Source organism: Pteropus medius, unplaced genomic scaffold (genome assembly GCF_902729225.1).
Source record: "Pteropus medius unplaced genomic scaffold, Ma_sr-lr_union100, whole genome shotgun sequence".
Classification (NCBI taxonomy): domain Eukaryota; kingdom Metazoa; phylum Chordata; class Mammalia; order Chiroptera; family Pteropodidae; genus Pteropus; species Pteropus medius.
In genome coordinates, this window is record NW_024354875.1 from 14,117,189 (window position 1) to 14,127,904 (window position 10,716).

The 10,716-nt window shown below is 37.8% G+C and overlaps 1 pseudogene; it reads left to right on the forward strand.

Moving 5' to 3' along the window:
* The first annotated feature begins 227 nt into the window (after window positions 1-227).
* On the forward strand, window positions 228-346 carry LOC120597334 (uncharacterized; annotated as a pseudogene).
* Window positions 347-10,716: the final 10,370 nt, after the last annotated feature.

The window sequence follows — 10,716 nt, forward strand, 5'->3', positions numbered from 1 at the left end:
ATTTTCACTCCTTAATACTTGTTAAATCTATTTTTTCATCTCCAAGGCTACAACCCTAATCCAAGCTAACTTCATCTCTTGTCTGGACAGCTGTAATAGCTTCCCAATTGGTCTCTACGCATTCATTCTTGCCATACCTCCAACCTATTGTTTATATCGCAGCCAAAATGTTTCCTTGGACATATGGGTGACATCATATCAAACTCCACATATAAAACTCTTCCATGGTCTACGGCCTTGCCACCCTGAATGAGCCCAATCCCGTCTGATCTCAGAAGCTAAGCAGGGTCAGGCCTGGTTAGTATTTGGATGGGAGACCACCTAAGAAGACCAGGTGCTATAGGCATAAAAAATAAATAAAAAATAAGGGATTGTAAGCTGACAAGGTCCTTACAATCTGTGAGGTCAACCAAGTGTTGCCTCGCCTAAAAACAAACAAACAAAAAAAATTCTTCAGTGGTTTTCTATTACCATTAACATACCACTCAAATCCTTTACATGGTCTACAAGATTATATACATGCCAGTTTATCCCGTTCACTGACTCCACTCACTCTCCATAATGCAGTAATACCAACCTTTTCTAGTTTCTCAAATATGCCAAGTTCTTTGCTGCCTCAGAGCCTTTACACATGTGCTATTCTGCATAGACTATTCTTACTCTGCCCCCCAACACTCAACTGCCCCAATTGTCCAAAATTCACTTTGAATGTCTTCCTCAAGGAAGTAAACTAATCAGGCAAGTCCAAGTTCCCTGATTAGTGACTCTACTAGTACGGCACACTTTTCCTCTTTAGTCCTCTTCATACCTAAAATTGAGTAGTTCATGTGTCCACTGGCTCCTCTGCCAGAAAGGACGCTCTGTGAAGACAGGATTACTCTCTTTCTTGTTCATAGCTGTATCCTAGCATAGTGACTAACATAATGTTCTCAATATTATTATTTGAAGGAATGAGTGAAGGAACGATGGAATATCATGGAAGTGGAACACCTCATCATCTCAGGAGGTTAGCAGCAGATTTGACATAGTCGTGAGAGAAGATTCAATCATTGGGGAGGGTAGCATGAAGAGGATACCCAGAAATGGGGTGAATATGAAATACTGTTACATACTATAAGATCAGAGTTGGACAAACAGCAATTATAACCAGCAAGCAACTGAAAAAAAGATCTTCCTACTCATCAGTAAGGTTCCATATCTTCAGGCAGAGCCGAAGATGTAAGTGACCTTACTATAACGTAAACTCTGTGAGAACAGGAGTTCTGGGTCTTTTCTGTTCATGGAGTATCCCAAACACCTAGAATGGTAGCTAGTTTGGAGTCAGTGTTCAGTAAATATTTGTTGAATAAATCTCTATACGAATGGCCACTAGTAAGAAGGAAGTGAATATCAGCAGTCACAAATTCAAAACAGGCTCAAGAGGCAGGTGAGTGGTTGAAAGATGTACAGGTGAGCATTCAAAAAATGCCATAAGCATTCACAAGGGGACACTGTGCAGTTCTAGTCCTTTTTGACCCAAGTACAGATGCTTCATGGTACAGCACTTTAATCACACTTTGACACCTTTCACTTTCTGCCCACTGTTTTGCCACTTCATTTTGCTCTGAGTGTAGTTTTTCAACACTAGTTAGTTCCTTTCACTTTATAAAGCACATTCTTATACCATCTCAACCACGCCATAATCCAAGGAGTCAAGAGTTTTCAGTCTCATTTGGCACACAATATAACTGAGTGTCAGAAATTTTACAATACTGGCCCAAGTTAGCACAGTTCACAGTATGGCACAGGCGGAATTTGATGTGGTCTTCTGCTTCCAGATTATATTCTTCCACTATTCTCACTTCTGGGCAATGTTCACAGTGAAGGGAATAGCACATAAAAATCAATGAATAGGTTTGGGGAGTATTAATGTGGGGGGCAGGGGAGAACTATTAAAAACTTAAAGAGATCATTGTTAAAAACCTTCTTATATATTTACACGATTTCTGTCTCTCCGACAGCCTTTTTCACTGTGGTTATGAAAACAATGCATGAGTCTCACCTGAAGTTTACTGATGTGGAAAGGTTATAATGATCCTGCATTGGCTGATACAAGATATGGTCACTTTGGGAAAGATATTTACTTTCTCATAACATGCTTCAATACATTTCAAAGACCCAGTCCTCTAGGGCTCAGCTTCCAGCTCCCTGCCAAAAGCCATCAAAGGAGCAGTTTTTTTGGCTTTTCTATCTAAATTATCCTAATCTCCACCCTCTGTCTTTTATTGGCCCTAGAGTCTGACCAGCCATGTTCACTTCGGTAAGTTTACAAAGCAGGTATCGCAATGTTTCCTTATTTGAATAAAGCTGATCACGGCCACCACTGATTCTGTACAAGCCCAGTAGACTAGAGCTGGGGGGACTGAACCACAGTAATCAGATTGAAAGTAGACGCTATCATTGGATCACGTCTCCGAGCTGGGAAACTTGTTAAAATGCAGATTCTGAACCAGTTGTAACTAGAGTAGTATTTGAGAGTCTTCATTTCTAACAAGCCTCCAGGAGATGGCAATGCTGCAGGTGGGTAGACCTCACTAGGAGTAGCTAGACCTTGAATTAGATCAACGCAGCTCCCCACCCAGTCCCATGCCCCTATTGCACTTGTTCTTCATAGCATGTGACAGAATGTCATCATGTGTTTGTAGGACTATTTGAATAATATCTATCTCTCACAAAATGTAAAGTATTGAGATCACATCACTCAAAGTCTAGTCAGGAAAACATAGACCACATCGGATAGTTTAGCAGAGGGAATTTAATTTTGGAAACTAGTTACAAAGGTGCTGAAGAAATTGAGAGTACAACAACCTAGAGTAAAGCAAGAGCAAGAAGCTGTTATCGTCCCTAGGGCTGGAAGGACAATGAAAAGAAAGACTGTTAGATGAGCCCAAGATCTGGGCTGCCTAGTGGGAATCAGACTCATGCCAGAATCTGCCTGGCAGGAGGTGGGACACAAAGAAGATGTGGCCACTTTCCAAGGCAGGAGACAGGGGCACAGCAAGAAATACCATCATTTCTCCTCTTCTTCCTGCTTCACTACCTCCTTCTAGATTCTTGCTGAATCTAGCAAGGAAACCTGGAAAATACAGTTTACAGGGGAAGATCAGGAAATGAATCTGTTTGCATATAGGTCAGCAGTGGGAACATATCTACCTTACTGATGCTTAAAGCATGCTTACCATACAGTAGACATTTGGTCAATATTTGTTGAAAGACTGAATGGCTAAAGGAGAAGTAAAAGCCCTCTTACACACACATGCAAACCACACAGACACATTTCTTGTACTTGTTAAAACTATGATAATAGTCATCTGTGGCCACTGGGCTGCTAGACTCTATATCCAACACAGTTACCATCATACCAGACTCCAGACAATGGAAGTGAACAGTTATCCCTAACCAGTAAACATGGTAAGCAGCTTCCACAGTTAAGCAAATTCCTTTTCTAGTAGACTGTGGTCCGGCCTTGAAAGAGTAGGGGTAAGTGAGCATAAAACACTCTCAGCACAATTTCGTTGCCACCCACATTAGGGATAACACAATAATGGTGGTACAACAGCATCATCTACAGCGAGGACAAGGCTCATAAGGAAATATAAATACACTAAAGATTCTCCTAAAGGTTCATCTCTTGTCAAACAGCATCTGGCAGTCATTTCCTAATAGGATAAGCTGGTCTAGTATTGTTACTACCTGGCTTTCAAGGTCAACGAAGACTGCAGAAATCACTAATAACAACAGCCACCAGTTACTGAGAACTCATTATGCACGATGTTAAGAACCTTTCATGCTTTATCCCAGGTAGTTCTCACTACAATTCAATGAAGTTGGTATTACTCTCATTTCCATTTTATAAGAGAGGAGGCTGAGCTCAGAGACTGTTTTCCTGCTCAAGATCATGCATGTGTCAGATAAGTAACAAGCTGGATTTGAACCTAGGCAATGTTACTCCAAAGCCACTTTTCATCTCTGGTTCACCGAGAAAGACTCTCATCATAAGGGCAGAGATTTCATCATGTAGGCTTGGGGTCATAATTTCATTCTTCAGGCTACAGCATTGTGCTGATTATGCAAAGTAAACCAATATTCTTCCCATCTACTTGTGTGTGCCTTTCTCAGCATGTATATAACACCCCAGCTTATTGACTTAAGAAAAGACTTCAGATGTTAAGCAACTGTTGATGATATGGGAAAGTTTTCCAGGAGATCTGAAGCAGAGACAAACATCAGTTCATAAATTTCTAGTGGTATTCTGGCATATACCTACACAAGATAGAGTAAAGCTAGATCTTTTGAGTAACTTTCCTCACTCCTTTGGTGATGAAAAATGACTATGACACAGTGCCATAAACTCTGACCACCTGACCAAAGTCCACGAAGCTCAGCAATTTTTTCGGGCCGTGTACTTCGCATCTGTCAGAGCCAAGCATTACTGGGAAGAACAGGCATTCCAGAAAAACTGTCAAATGAGATTTAGATTCCAGAAATGGTGCTGGGCATTTCTCCTATGTCGGCTTCTCTTTAATGGGTATGCGTGCTGTTCTGTAAAGTATCCTAAATCCCACCAGAGTCCAAGAGGGCCTCTCTTTGGTACAGAAGACCCATTGAGCAATCACACTCAGCCTCCAAACCTTTCCTTTTTCAAGGGCTGCTAATGGGGCCTTCAATAGATTGTTGGGGAAGAATAGTTACTCTCTTCTCCTCACTGGAAAGTTTTAGAAAGGTCATCAACATTGGCTTGAGAAAGCTCCCATTTTTCATGACTACAACTGTGATATTAAAATCTTTGACAATCTAAGAAAGGCCTAAACCTATTAATCGCGAGCTGTTTATTGAGGGCTGGGGGAAAATTAGAAGAGACACGGTCCTGCCTTTAAGGAGCATGCAATCAAGTTGGGTAGTGTACCAGTTATACACTCCCACAATAATGTTGAATAACTAATAATCGCATGCAAAATAAGCATTTAGTCTTCATGTATCTGGGATTGTTAGGTGGATTTGCTGATCTTGGCTAGGTTCTCCCACATGTCTTTTCTAAACTCTTGAACCTGAGTTAGGGGCTCATCTGTGTTCTCTCCGGCATATTGTTCTCACCCTATCGTGGCACATATGACTCCTATTCTATTTACTGTTTCCTTGTCTTTTTCTTCCACTAGGTTGTATATTCTAAGAGGGGAGGCACTGCAGTCCCAGAGTCCAACAGTAAAATCGGTAAGTGAATGAAACTGCTCAGAGCCTCGGCACAAATGGGGACAAGGAGAAAAAGAGCAAGGAAAAGGACAGCAAACCATGCACTCGGTGAGGGAATATTTCCTCTTAAAACAGTTAAATAGAAATGGTACAGATTAGCAATGGTAAAAAAAAAAAAAAAGTAGGTTATATGGATGAGATTAAAGTACCACTGGAATTTTTTGAGAAAGAGTGTATGGGGAAGATTCATTTTCAGCAGATACTCAAGAGTAGCACTGTCCAACAGAAATAAAATGTGAGCCACAAATACAGGCCCACTTATGTACTTTTACATTTTACGAAAGCCATAGTTTAAAAAGTAAAAATAAACAGGCGAAATTCATTTTACTAATATACTTTATTTTTCCTAATTTATCCAATATATTATCATTTCAACATGTAATCAATATTAAAAATTAGTAACAAAATATATTATGTTCTTTTTTCATATTACATCTTTGAAATCTACTACGGATTTTATATTTAAAGACTATCTCCATTCGAACTACCCACATTTCAAGGGCTCCATAACCACCGTGGCTAGTGACTACTACATTAAACAGCTCAGCTCTGGGGACAAAGAAATTACCTCTGAGTAATTCAGGATGATGACAGTGATGAAAATGATGACAGCATTGAGAATAGAGAGAAAGGCAAGTGCACACATTCCACTGGCAGAATTAGCATGTTGGTTTATCTGAGAGAGAGCCTTTGCACTGGTAATATATATTTTACACATCTGGCCTTCAGTTGCATTGGAAAGGTGAATCGGTTTACATGAGAGCTGTGATTTTGTTTATATTTCTGTACTCTAAGAAAACTGTTTATTAGTGAAATCTACCACCTTTATCCAAGCCATGAAAACAGTGAAATATTTTCTGGGGCTGATTTCCCTAGTACGGAATGCAAGATTTGTGAAATTTGAGCATACTTGGCAGAATTTAAACCCATTTTTATGTCACAACCAGTTCACAATCAGTTCAATTCAACAATCATTGAATAAGTTCCTATTAATTGGAAGCTCAAGCAATTATCATTTGGAGAGTAAATAAAAGCATAATTTATTAATTTTTTATTTATTCTGCCAGTTATATAATTAGCCAACTGTTGCAGACATATTGTTGTGTGTCTATATGACATAAACGTGTGTAGACAAATTTTATTAGACTTTATATTAAGCCATATTTAGAGGTTATCTATTATGCGCCCTTCCAACTCTCATTTCTTCATTTTACAAATGAAAAAAACGAAAAAGAATAAAGAACTTGCTTAAATGTAGTCAATGGAAGATGTAATGATTTCTTCCTCCTCTCAGGCAAGTGCTTCTTCTGGGGTTCACTTGGATTTTTACGTAATTCATTGAGTTTTATCGGCCTTGCTCAATTCTATCCGTTTGACATGAAAAAAATTAAACGAACATTCAAGCACATTTTTAAAGACTGAATGACTAAAGGAGAAGTAAAAGCCAGGTTATTTTTAAGGATATTTCATGGCACTACATGTATATGTGTAATAAATAAATAAAATATTAATTTATTAAATAATTTCTTATCTTTGGGAATATTTTAAGCATATATATTTCTAGTAAAATGGATTTCAAGCAAAGACCTCAAGGCTCTTAAACAACACTAAATTTGATTTGTCCCAAAACTGCATCTTCATATTAGCAGATAACTCTCTTACTCTTATGAGCATCTTAAACATATCTTTTTAAATGATCTGGATTGACTGTCTAGACTGTTTTAAGTTCCCTGGATAATTTCACAACTCCCTCTTTGCTCTGACAGTGTGCATGTGACCTTGAGTTAAATTAGAGAGCTTTCGTTTCTTCTCAATGCTTCATATGCACTACATACATCACTTAATACGGGAGATTTTTGCTTTAAAAGTATAGGGAAAAAATTTCCCGTTGAGCAATATTAAATGCCACTTAACCAAGATTATCAGGTTATATGACTGCACATTCTCCAGCCCTTTTTTTTCTGAAAATGAACCCACTGTTATCGCAAGGTAAAGAAATTAATGCATTTTTAATCAAATCAATACACATTTGCTATAACAAACACAATCCATTTGGAATTGAGTGCTTTTTTTTTTTGAAACTAACGAAATCACTGTAGATCAAAAAACAAATATATTGAACTTTAACTAAATATGTATATCTTTGTTACTAATAATAACATGATTTCATCAGGGCATCTAATAAATCTAAAAGATTTGAAAATTCTCTTATTCTGCTTTTTCACATGATGATGTGGGCAATTAAGAATTCATAAATTAATATAAGAATTCATAAATTACTTTCCTCCAGGATAAACTCATTTCATGAGAAGTGAGGACCTGCAAAGTTGAAACCTTTTGAGTCAAACAAGGAGTCTTCAATTCTGACACTAAGAAACTTGTATTCTTATAGAATGCGAGCCTCTGAAAAGGAGGGATGTACCCGGAAGCACTCCATAACTTTCTCTAATTATATACAAAGCTGCAAAAGGTCAGAGACTCTTAGAGGTAGTATTCTAATCAAAATCTTCCAATTTTAGATTCAGTGTGGAAAGTAAATAAATCTAAACTCTTCCGGAGTTCATTCACGGGTCCAGTTAGCACCTCTTAAGGCAAACTCTCATGAATTTGTTAACACAATTAGCCTCTTAGAATGCTACCTCATTTCCTTCATATCACTGAAGGAATGTTTGCTGAGGTGCAGTTAAGTGCAATGAGTTAGCCCTTTAGGCCTTGAGGTGTTGTCAGCTTTAGCTTTCAAAGATTTGGTGAGCAAGTCTGTATTCCCCCTGCTCAGAACCTTCGTGACTTTATAGACTTCAATCACGTCCCCACCAGCCTTCATCTTTCATGTTATTCCATCCAAACTAAAGACATCCGAAGACTTGAAATATTTGGTAGCATTCCCTTTCATTTCCAGCCAACACAAAAATAGAGGGTTCCATTGTACTCTCAAGGAAAAAAAGTCTATGTTTTTGGTACTCGAGGCTCTCTCAAAAACTGAGATCTTACAGAGTATGTATCTATAGAAGATATAAGAATGTGAGACACTTAGGCCTACAAGAGACACAAATCCAAATACTTACATCCACCCTCACCTTCAAAAGACTCCTCCTGCTAGCAGCAGCATTTCTGAAGTGGGAATGCTAACCCAGTTCCTTCTTTTGTATGTATTGAGGGAAACCATTGCCAGAGGAAGAAAGTATACTGTTGCAAAACATTTATCCTTTCTTTTCCAAATAGATGTTGCTGATTTCTTTGAGTTAACAAATTCTATGGATTTTTTTTTTTCATGTAACAATACTTTTTCTAGCAGGAGTTATAAAATGCAAATGTCTCTGACTTAATTTATCAGTTATCTAGATCTCACTGTGAATTGCTTTAATCACATGGTTTTTCTTACTGATACTCAGATAAGATAAACACTAAAAGAACTCTGAGCTTTTGACTGGAAGAATAAAAATAGAAGCACAAGGCACTAACAAAAGGGTCAGGTTTGAACTGGCACATTAGTAAAAGGTGTTGGACCACCAGTGAGTAATCTAAGGTCCATGATCCTTAGATCAGGAGAGAAGAGAGAATACAGGCAGAAGAGACAAAGGAACGTAGGAAAGAGGCCAATGTACCCAGACAACTGTAGTTACTTTCAAAAGAACATTTATTGAAATTTTACATACATTATCTCATTTAATTCTCACAACTGTCTTGCAAATTTCAGATTATTATGCCAATTTACAGATATGAAATCTGAGGCTCACAGAGTCTAATGAAGTTTCAAAGGTCACACAGTTAATCTACCAATTACTGAATAGTATATACTAAATACTTTAAATAAATTTTCTCATAGAATTCTCACAATAATTCTACAAAGCAGATCTTACTATCTGCATTTTAAAGTTGAGGAAACAGTGACGTAGGGAACTTTTTCTGGATATTTTCCAGGATCCAGAGCTAGTAAATGACAAAACTGGGATTAAAGTCCAGGTTTTTCTGACTCCACACCCAACGTCCAAACCACTATCCCTCTACCTCAAAGTCAAAGTTTTTCTGCTACCCCACAGCAGCCCAGCACCTTGATAGTGAGAACACTAGTCTGCTGGTCGGGTCCTTGAGTCAGTGATTTTTTTGTAACGCCACCTTCCTTCTTTGCCAGTTAAGATTACCCAGTAAATTATCACACTATCCTCAGCTACACATGTCTGCTCATAAAAGCCTTTGCCGGGAAATCAGGTGTCGTGAGCATTAGTTCCAGACTCTCCAATAACTAGTTGTACGTCTTTGCATCAAACATGGGACTCCCCAGGAACAAAGTCACATCAATGAAATGAGTGGATGCGAGCCCTCGTAGCACCAAAATTCATAATCTTTTTGCAGTCTTCTGTCAACTTGGAGCATTTCAAATCTTTTCCTAAGTATTAAAACTCAGTGTATATTTAGCAGGTATATTTAGAGGTGGAAAATAAGAGTAGAGGATTTATTGTTTCCCCTGACACACACAGCATTATGTTGGGGATAACCTAACTATTGATTCTTGGTGTAGATCCTCCACAATATTAGCTTTGAGGCTTGGTTTGTGTTTAATTCCTTTTGCAAACTTTGTCACCAAGAGTAAAGCATTTTTTCATTCACCTTCTGTTGAGTAGAGAATATATGCCAGGAACTTGAGGAATAAACATGAATGTTGACATATGAAATGTGCCCTGTGGGAACTTGCAGTATAGAGGAGGGGCCAGACAATTAATTATTATAGCTAGCTAATGTTTAATGAGCATCCAATATATGTCAGGCAGTGTTCCAAGCACTTTACATGAATTATCTTATTTAATCCTCATGTCAGCCCTATGAGGTAGGTACTAGTGATATTCTCATTTGATAGATGAAAAACTGAGTCTAAGGGAGTTAATTAACATATCTAAAATCACATAGATCATAAATGCTGGAGTTGGGGCTGAACTTCAGGATTTAGGTTTTAGCTTATATACTTGCCCTCCCTGCTATGTTATTTTCTTGTAGTCAGAGTTGAGATAAAGGTCTCCATGGGAAGCTGTGGGAGCTGAAATAAGGAGTGCATGACTTAGCTAGGGTTTCAAAAATTTCTGGAAAAATATTTCTTGGGTTTGATGTCATGGATTTTTTTTTTCCTTTGGAGAGGATCTTTGCCACAGTATTGGTTAGCAAATACATTGGAACTAAATACTATTTACTTTTCATAACATTAATATCAAGACTGAGAAATTTTTCATTTCATTCAAGAAAAAGGGATTTGGGAAAACTCATCCACATTGGAAATTACTTATTCAGGTTATGTGTTTTAATTTAACACAAATTTTAAAACTATTAGGACAAGTTATCATGAGGATAAATTCTAAATAAGTACAAAGCTATGGGGCAAAGGATAAACTTACTGTCTTCATAGGTCTTTTTTTTTTTTTTAGAGCTAATTGAAGC